This window comes from Triturus cristatus, chromosome 11 (genome assembly GCF_964204655.1).
Source record: "Triturus cristatus chromosome 11, aTriCri1.1, whole genome shotgun sequence".
Lineage (NCBI taxonomy): Eukaryota > Metazoa > Chordata > Amphibia > Caudata > Salamandridae > Triturus > Triturus cristatus.
Genome location: NC_140594.1, coordinates 1,034,984,362 through 1,034,994,446, shown reverse-complemented (window position 1 = coordinate 1,034,994,446; position 10,085 = coordinate 1,034,984,362). Strand labels below are relative to the sequence as shown.

At 43.3% G+C, this 10,085-nt stretch overlaps 1 protein-coding gene across 1 annotated transcript in view; it reads left to right on the top strand.

Annotated features, from left to right (window-relative positions):
• The first annotated feature begins 1,748 nt into the window (after nucleotides 1-1,748).
• LOC146785871 (uncharacterized) overlaps nucleotides 1,749-10,085 on the top strand; it is a 91,199-nt gene continuing 82,862 nt past the window's right edge. The window contains exon 1 of the mRNA XM_085635246.1: nucleotides 1,749-1,960. The gene's annotated coding sequence lies outside the window, so the exon portion shown is untranslated. The remainder of the gene's footprint in view (nucleotides 1,961-10,085) is intronic.

Sequence of the window (10,085 nt, the reverse complement as noted above, 5' to 3'; positions counted from 1 at the left end):
AGGAACCCCGTGCTAAGTGCAAACCTACAAAAACAAATCCCACACATGGCCTGTAACCTTTTTGAAACACTATTTGTTTGGGAGACACAAGCACTTTTGACAAAAGAGTTGGCTCGAGCCAACTTGGAACAAGGGAAGCTCACAATAACATCCAAAGAGTCGATCAATGTAGTTGTTTTTTTGGTGAAAATCGCCGCCTAACACCCGCCCTATGGAGTGCTTAAGTAAAACGTAAACAGGATTTCAAAAGTGAGCAGTGAAAGCTACAAGTAAAGCGTCCATGCTTCAGAGGAGGGACAAACAGATGAAGAGGAAGTAAAGCCCACACAATCTAATAACGAGCATAGGCTTAGCCAATCGGTCTCTGCAATGGGACTGCCTAACTACAGAGACGGCAAAAGGGGTGTTGCGGCGGGGAATCAACCAATTATCACACAAGCTGCGGACAAAGGCTAGCAAATATGTTACTATATTTAAAATAATTTTTCAGGCCCCAAAGGGCGAGTGCTGTTTTAAAAAAGTAAAAATTGGGAATGCTATTAAACGTAGAGCCTTCAAAATGTTTTTAGTTAGAAGTGTAAACAAGAAGAAGCAGGAATAAAGCACCTATGGGAGAGAGGCGGGAGGCATGGGAAGAAGAGAGGTGGAAAAAGCGCCAAGCGCCAACCGCCAACTGTAGCGAAACCATCACAAACCCAACCACCCTCCCAACTGATGGGCCAAAAAAGTTATCAAACTGCTCTGCACAAGCACACACGGATACACAACTGACACAACCGCGCCTGGCATACTGCGAACGACAGCCAAGGAGGAACGGAAAACCGACCCGCAGCTGTAGCCTCCATATCTCAAAATGTTTTAACATTCCGGGTGCAACCCAGGCAGTCAATGTTTTCTGACAGCTTGAACATGCGTGAGTGGACAGACACGCTAGCCTTGAAAGGGCGAAATCAATGCACAACATCACTCAGCATTCTGAGAGATCCTCTGGAAAAGCTCCTGCCCTGAGTCCTCATGCATGCATATCTGACTGCAATCGCGATCGCTTGGACGGGAGCGCTGTGTGGCAAGCACGCGAGTGGTGCGCGCGCAGCAGTGATTGGCGGCTGCGCGCGTGCACGTTCACGTGCACTGTAGCTTTAGGCCACGGCAGCACTTTGAAAAGCCCAGTTATAAAATGTCTCTTTCGAGACCTAAAAACGCAACAAACACGACAACCCAAACGTAAAGGCACACCTGTCAACTAACCCTTTTTGGCAAAGTGGCAACGTCTTTTCGGTTCCATAAATCCTACAACAAAGGACTATGGGGCTTATTTACAAGCCCCTTGCGCCACCTGCACGTCACTTCCTCCCATAATAAAACAGGCAGCGCAAGGGGCTTGTAAATTAGCCCGCCTGTGTTTCCATAGACTTCTATTAGGTACTCTCTTTGCAAGCTTACATCGCCCTCCAAAAACTGTTTTCAGATCCATTCAGAGTAAACACCTTCTTCCCTCATGAAGAGGCAGCTGTTTGACAATATTGTTAAGGGAAGAAACAACTTCCGTGTTTATTTCAAACTCTCTCTGATGTGCAACAGAGCCGGGAAAAAAGGCACAATGGATCGACGTGCTACAGCCCCGGCTCTTTAACCGTCTTACGTCATGCGAAGGGTGCCTGCCAGCACTGAATATATTCCATAAACATCTTATCGCTGCTTCGCAGACTTTTAACCCACGGGAGAAGCGAGCCACCCATGTATGACACTATGACAGGGGCCTGCGCTGAGAGATAGCGCCTGGAAAGGTGCTCTGAGCACGTACACAGAGGGGACTGCTGTCCGTGCAAGGAGGCGGCAGGGACTGCAGTATTGACCCGACGGGGGAAACGGCATAGCGCCGAGTTAAAGGAAGATCGACTTCGTACAGCTAAACCGACTCCAACCTGGATAGTACATTATATGTGTATGTTCATTGAAGGTAAGACGTCCTCCCATTTATCTAGACTTTAATTCTGCCTGATATTACCATTTTTCATGCTAATGGTATTCTAAAATAAGAATAATTATGGACTATTAAACCGAATTCCCTGTATGAGGTTTACTAAACGTCTATGAGGTGATTTTGGCCATTTGTGGTCTTTCTGTTGTGCTGCACCTGTTTACTTTGTTGGGTCTCCGCCCAGTTTGTGTTGTAGAGTTTCACCAGTTTACTTTTGGTGCAGTGACCGGTTTATGCTGCTAGTGCTGCACTCGTCTAAACAACTGGTGCAGCATCTGTCTGCATTGCTCTTTGGCAGTTTTTGTTTGGGAAGGCACCTGTGGACATTGTTGAGTCTGCACCCATTGACCTTGTCGGTGTGCACCTGATTACACAGTCAGTGTTTGCCTCCACTGTTGGGGTTGTACACGTGTCTGCATTGCTATTCCCCTGTGTATGTCTGGCACTGCACCTGTGGACATTGTTGAGGCTGCACTCGTTGACGTGTTGGTGTGCACCTGAATACACAGTCAGTGTTTGCTCACACTGTTGTGGTTGCACATGTCTGCACTGTTCTTCACCTGTGTATTTCTGGTACTGCATCTGTGGACATTGTTGAAGCTGCACCCATTTACCTTGTCGGTGTGTACCTTATTACAGTCAGTGTTTGCTCACACTGTTGGGGTTGCACATGTGTCTGCATTCTGCCTCGCCTGTGTATTTATGATACTGCACCTGTGTGGACCTTGTTGAGGCTGTACTCGCTGACCTTGTTTGTGGACCATCTGAATACACGCTTGTTTTTCTCCTGTTTACATTGTTGCTGTTGCACCTGTTTACACTGATGGCGGATCACCTGTTTATGCTGTTGGTGTTGCATCTGTCTGCATTGTTCCTTGGTTGTTTTAGTTTGGTACTGCTCCTGTGGATATTGTTGAGTCTGCACCCATTGACCTTGTTGGTGGTTCACCTGATTACACAGCCGTTGTTTGCTTACACTGTTGGGGTTGCACATGTCTGTATTGTTCTTCGCCTCTGTATTTCTGGTACTGCACCTGTGGACATTATTGAAGCAGCACCGATTACACAGTCGGTGCTTGCTTACACTGTCGGTGTTGCACATGTCTGAATTGCTATTCGCCTGTGCATGCCTGGTACTGTACCAGTGGATATTGTTGAGGCTGCGCCCATTTACCTTGTTGGTGTTGCACCTGATTACACAGTCGGTGCTTGCTTACACTCTTGATGTTGCACATGTCTGCATTGTTCTTTGCCTCTCTATTTCTGGTACTGCACCTGTGGACATTGTTGAAACAGCACCGATTACACAGTCAGTGCTTGCTTACACTCTTGATGTTGCACATGCCTGCATTGTTCTTTGCCTCTCTATTTCTGGTACTGCACCTGTGGACATTGTTGAAACAGCACCGATTACACAGTCGGTGCTTGCTTACACTCTTGATGTTGCACATGTCTGCATTGCTATTCGCCTCTGCATGTCTGGCACTGCACCTGTGGACATTGTTGAGGCTGCACCTGTTGACCTTGTTGGTGTGCACCTGATTACACAGTTGGTGTAATAAAATATACATTGCACAACACAATAATTACAATAGCAAGGAAAATATTGGATAGAGCAGGGGTAAAAATTACTATTCCCACTCCAGTGAGTGCAACAGTAGGGAAAGTGTTGGATAGCGGAGGGGTAAAAATTACTATTCCCACTCCAGTGAGTGAAAAGCAAGGAAAGTGTTGGATAGTGGAGGGGTAAAAATTACTATTCCCACTCCAATGAGTGCAACAGTAGCGGAAGTGTTGCATAGCGGAGGGATACAATTTACTATTCCCACTCCAGTGAGTGCAACAGTAGAGAAAGTGTTGGATAGCGGAGAGGTAAAAATTACTATTCCCACTCCAGTGAGTGAAAAGCAAGGAAAGTGTTGGATAGCGGAGGGGTAAAAATTACTATTCCCACTCCAGTGAGTGCAACAGTAGGGAAAGTGTTGGATAGCGGAGGGGTAAAATTTACTATTCCCACTCCAGTGAGTGCAACAGTAGGGAAAGTGTTAAATAGCGGAGAGGTAAAAATTACTATTCCCACTCCAGTGAGTGCAACAGTAGGGAAAGTGCTGGATACCACACCAATAAAAACAAAAATCAACATTTTTGTGAAATTTAATTTCCATTATTAACATAAATAATATTGAAATTTAAATATATTATTATTAAAAAAAGATAATAAACATTCATAAATTACACATTGTTTAACACTATAACATCCACAACACACACCTAAAATTAATTACACAATTACAATTAATAATTACTAGTTAATTAATACAAATCAATTAACAACTAATTAATAATTCTTCAATAAAAAATAAATTACTTCCCACCCTTCTCACCATTTACACCTATCAATACAACACACACCTAAAATTAATTAAACAATTACAATAATTAAAAAATAATGAATTAATTTAAATTAATTAACAACTAATTATCAAACAATTATTAATTAATTAATGTACACATTTAACTCATTAACATCACAATTATACAATTATGAATAAATATAAATTATTGAATAAATTTCATATAATTAAATTACTTCCCACCCTATTCCCCTTTACACCCTGAACCCGCTACAGAACTAAAAACGCAAAATTCAGTTTAAATTTTTTTATTAACTACTATAAATAATAAATAAAATCTATATAATTAAATTACTTCCCACCCTATTCCCCTATAAACCCACAACAGGCTACGGAACTAAAAACGCAAAATTGTATTTAAAAAAATATATTAACTACTAAAATTTTAACACATATACTAAAAATACAAACAATTATCATAAAAATACTAAAATACATAACATTAATGATAAATCGATATTTTTAACAACTATATTTTTGTAAACGATATTTAACACTTCGATATTTTTGCAATCGATATTACTTACCTAACAATCAATATTCTTGACCACGATATTTTTTCATTCGATATTTCTATCCGACGATATTTTTACCTTAATATTTCTGTACATCAATATTCTAGCTCTGTATCCTGCTGAGTAGGATGCTGTCCGTAGCATCCAATTAGAGGACTTCTTTTCAGCAAAATCTTAAGCTTCAGACAAAAAAATGGATACAGGCAGTGGTGCTGGAACACTTGTTAGGGTGGGGATGCTGCCATCAATGTTACGTCACTGAAGTCACATGAACTGGGAAAAATCCAAAGGCTCCACAGCATTCAGCAGGAGAGTAGTAAGGCTGTAGTAGGTAGCCGGTGGTGCATTTTGGAGCACACTGTCATAAATCTAGTACTAAAGCATGGTGTGGCCTGCTGTCATTTACAGACAGATCATTTTTAATTGAAATGGCCACATTCTCACTGAATTGCAGTTTTACTGATAAAACTATATAGTGCACAAATAATGTGTGGAAATCAGTTTAAGCAAATATTTATCACAAATTAAGTGGCTTGATTTTTTCTGATCCTAATAATATCCTTTTTTCCATCATACTATAAAATTACAAAAGATGTGCTTGATTTGTGCTTTCCTAACTGCTGATATATTTAGAAATATTTGAACAGTTCATTCACAGGTATTTAAGTGTTCTGTATTAGAGAAAGTGACATCCTGCTGCCTTTCCTTTCACACTCACTGTACCCCAGCAGGATTGTCAGGTTCCAAAATCCTCTAACTTTGCAGTCACAAAAGTTTTTCCAACTAATTTAAGGTCTTTTGTGATGTTTCTGAATTGCAAATAGGAGGTGCATGCAAGGGTCATTCTCCTATTTATGTTCCAGAAAGGGAAGCATCAATTGTTTGTGACTGCCATTGCAAACAATAGATCGGTTACCGACTCCAGAGTTGGGGTGGTTACTGATTTGCAAAAGGGAAGCTGTGACTCCACTTCCAATTGACACCCACCCACCCGATGTATTCCCATATGGAAAACATTTATTTTCATAAAAGCAGCACCTGACCCTTCACTGGACATGGCGCTTAATTTTTTTTTTCACATTTAGTTAAAAATGCAGAGGCAGAGATCCTTTGTAGGCATTCATCCCTGCATTTGTAGACAATCACATGTTGTTGCAAATTGCGAAATGCCTATTGAATATTCATTAGGCATTATTTTTTACCTTGTATTATTAATTTACTTCCTTTATTCCACTTCCACTGTACCTTTTTATTAACGTTTTGGGACTAAGCCCCCTCTTTTTCCTTCACACCTTATTCTTGGAAATTATGACACCCTTCGGTGGGAGGGATTGCATTTAAGTCAGCAGATCTTCTGGGTATTTTGCTTCGTCCACTGAGCCCACAGTCACCTGTGAGCCCGGCAGAAATGGAGGAGGCAGTCCAGGCTTGACATGGTCCCATACACACCAACGGTGTTTCAGCAACGGGTCCTTACTGGTTACAACTTTGGCAGATGCAGCCCTGCATAGGCCAGGGATCACAGGCAATTGCAGGCATTGCATGGGTTCTAACCTCAGGGCGTTACAGCCAAGCAGAAACCAATTACAACACAGGGCAGGTGGGCCAGCTCACAGATCGATTACCACACTAAAAGTTAGGGCTAGGCACAGGCCAATCACCATGCTGGACAGGTTGAAGGCACGCACAGGCCAAATAGAACACCATTCTCAGAACACATCTTCACATATCGAAAACAAATAACACTCCCTACAGCTGCAAACTGACGATCTCAATCCCAAACTGCCCTATGTGTAGTGGTAACACCTCTGCGGCCATCTACACCAATGGCACAGTCCTGATCCAAGCCAACATCGACAACCTAGATGCATTTGACTCCCTCTTCCCCTCGCTACGCAATGTCCCCACTCACTCACGCTACTCCCGCCCGACCAACTCCCTATCCCCTGACCGACTGACCCTACAGGAGATCTCACAGATCAATCCCAAGACCAATGCCAACAACGCCAACATTCCCCCCCCCCCCCCCCCCCGGAAACCAACCTCTCCTCCATCTACCCCTCCCTGACCGCACACAACACTTACCCCCTTCCAAAACAAATCAGAGGTACGTCACAGATGAAGCTCTCCAACCCCCTTCCCGACCGACACCTACCCCCTCCCTCCTCATACTACCATTCCCAACAAACAATTAGTGAACCTAATCCTCAGCCAATGACTCCTAACTCTCTCCCTCTACCTATGCACAAGAGGCGGCTGCTTGAATCACGACGTGATTTTCCACACCCCATGTCCATGGCTACCCATAGGGACAGCACTGGCAATACTAACACCAAAAGCCAGTCTGTCAATGACAAGCTCTCTCCTTCCCGGAACGACCCCGCCCAGGACGCCCCCACCCCCTCCTCTGTGGAGACGACTCAGCGTCTTGCTCTGCTGGAAAGCCAGCTAGAAACTGTAATACTGGGCCTCAATGAATTCAACGACCACACCGACACCCATAATTACCAACACAGAACACTCAAGGCCTTTGCAGGCTCAATGGCTCAGCTGGAACACAACGCCCCTCTTGAACCAGACACAGAGACCCATAAGAACGAGAGCGGCAATGTCCACGAGAGAAGCGTTGGATCTTGCCACCTCGTATGACACTTCCTCTACTGTCACCCCAAGTTCCAAGATCCAGGTTATCACTGGATTTGGAAGAGACCGCTCCCCACCCAGATTTTCAAGACCCCCAGCCTTCCTCACCAATATTTTCAGGGCCCCCTTAAAGAAGAAACACAAAAACAGGGGGACCACCACCAACTGCATGCTCATAAACTGCAGATCGGCCACCAAACATGCAACAGAATTGGCAGAAACCATCCTTACCCACGACATAGACATCACGTTCATCACCGAAACATGACTAAATTAGTTCTCTTCCCCAATCATTGACATGCTTGTGCCCCCGGGTTTTTCAATCATCAACAAAGACAGAAAAAAACAGCGAGGAGGGGGTATAGCAATCATACACAAGAACAACATCTCCGTGACGGAAACTGACTCCTTCAAATACAACACATTTGAATGTCTAACTGCCACCATTAAGGCAAGTGACAACAAAACACTATTCTGCCATCTCCTCTACCATCCGCCAGGCAACACCACCACATTTGGGGAACACCTTTCCGACCTGATAACTCACTGTTCACTCCGGGCCTCCAACAACATAATTCTAGGCGACCTCAACCTACACTGGAATGAGGAAAACAACTCGCTGATCCAAACCTTGAACTAACTTCCACACAACAACATCCTTACCCAACACTACACAGAGGAAACACACAACAGAGGATCAATCCTTGATGCCATTATTGCTCAAACAGACACAGTCACGATTGACCACATCCTGCCCATTGACACCATATCATTTTATTCCACATCAACATAACGCTCCAATGCCAGCCCCATACGCAAGACGCCCCCCACAGGGCAAGAAATCCTGGAAGAAAGGGTAAGCTCTCTCCTCCCCATCACCACAGGCGACCTCTCCACAACAGAACTCACCTCTCACTACAATACAACTATGACTTCCATTCTGGACCAATTAGTCCCCTTGAAACAAAAAAGAGTCAGGAACATTCCATCTAGATCTTGGTTCAAGGATGTATAACGTTACAACGCATACTATTACAACGCATACCTTTACAACGCATTTTTTACAACGCACAATCCATTACAACGCATGACATTACAACGCAGTACACTACAACGCATTTTTAAAAACTACCTTTACAACGCATATCCATTACAACGCATACTACCTTTACAACGCATACCATTACAACGCATAATATTAAATTGCATTTAAGGTAAGTGTTGGATAGTATAGGGGTAAAAATTACTATTCTAACTCCAGGGGGTGCAACAGTAGGGAAAGTGTTGGATAGTATAGGGGTAAAAATTACTATTCTAACTCCAGGGGGTGCAACAGTAGGGTAAGTGTTGGATAGTATAGGGGTAAAAATTACTATTCTAACTCCAGGGGGTGCAACAGTAGGGTAAGTGTTGGATAGTATAGGGGTAAAAATTACTATTCTAACTCCAGGGGGTGCAACAGTAGGGTAAGTGTTGGATAGTATAGGGGTAAAAATTACTATTCTAACTCCAGGGGGTGCAACAGTAGGGTAAGTGTTGGATAGTATAGGGGTAAAAATTACTATTCTAACTCCAGGGGGTGCAACAGTAGGGAAAGTGTTGGATAGTATAGGGGTAAAAATTACTATTCTAACTCCAGGGGGTGCAACAGTAGGGTAAGTGTTGGATAGTATAGGGGTAAAAATTACTATTCTAACTCCAGGGGGTGCAACAGTAGGGAAAGTGTTGGATAGTATAGGGGTAAAAATTACTATTCTAACTCCAGGGGGTGCAACAGTAGGGTAAGTGTTGGATAGTATAGGGGTAAAAATTACTATTCTAACTCCAGGGGGTGCAACAGTAGGGAAAGTGTTGGATAGTATAGGGGTAAAAATTACTATTCTAACTCCAGGGGGTGCAACAGTAGGGTAAGTGTTGGATAGTATATTACTATATTATGCGTTGTAATGGTATGCGTTGTAATGGTAGTATGCGTTGTAATGGAATGCGTTGTAAAGGTAGTATTTAGAAATGCGTTGTAGTGTCCTGCGTTGTAATGTCATGCGTTGTAATGGATTGTGCGTTGTAAAAAATGCGTTGTAAAGGTAGTGCGTTGTAAAAGTTGCGTTGTAAAGGTTGTTCCCCTTGGTTCAACACAGACATAAACTCCGAAAGAGGCAACTAAGAGCTGCAGAAAGACTCTGGCGGAACAACCCATCCACAGTACTCCTTGATCATCTCAAATCAGTATGCAGGAAATATAAAAAACACATCAACAACGAAAAAACGTCCTTCTTTTGTAATGCTCTAGACAACGCAAAAAACACGCCCGAAGAACTCTTCAATCTCAGTAGGCAACAAACTTCCAAGCCCCTTTCATCCTCAGTTCAGGCCTCCAAAGACCTTTGTGATAACTTTGCCAATTTCTTTAATAACAAAATCACCAAGCTAGAGCTCTCCCTGGACGATCACCGCAGTCTCCCCTACAGTAGCTCGCCCCCAGGGACAGAAGATATCACACCCAAGCAGCCCCCAAACTCAAAATGATTTCCA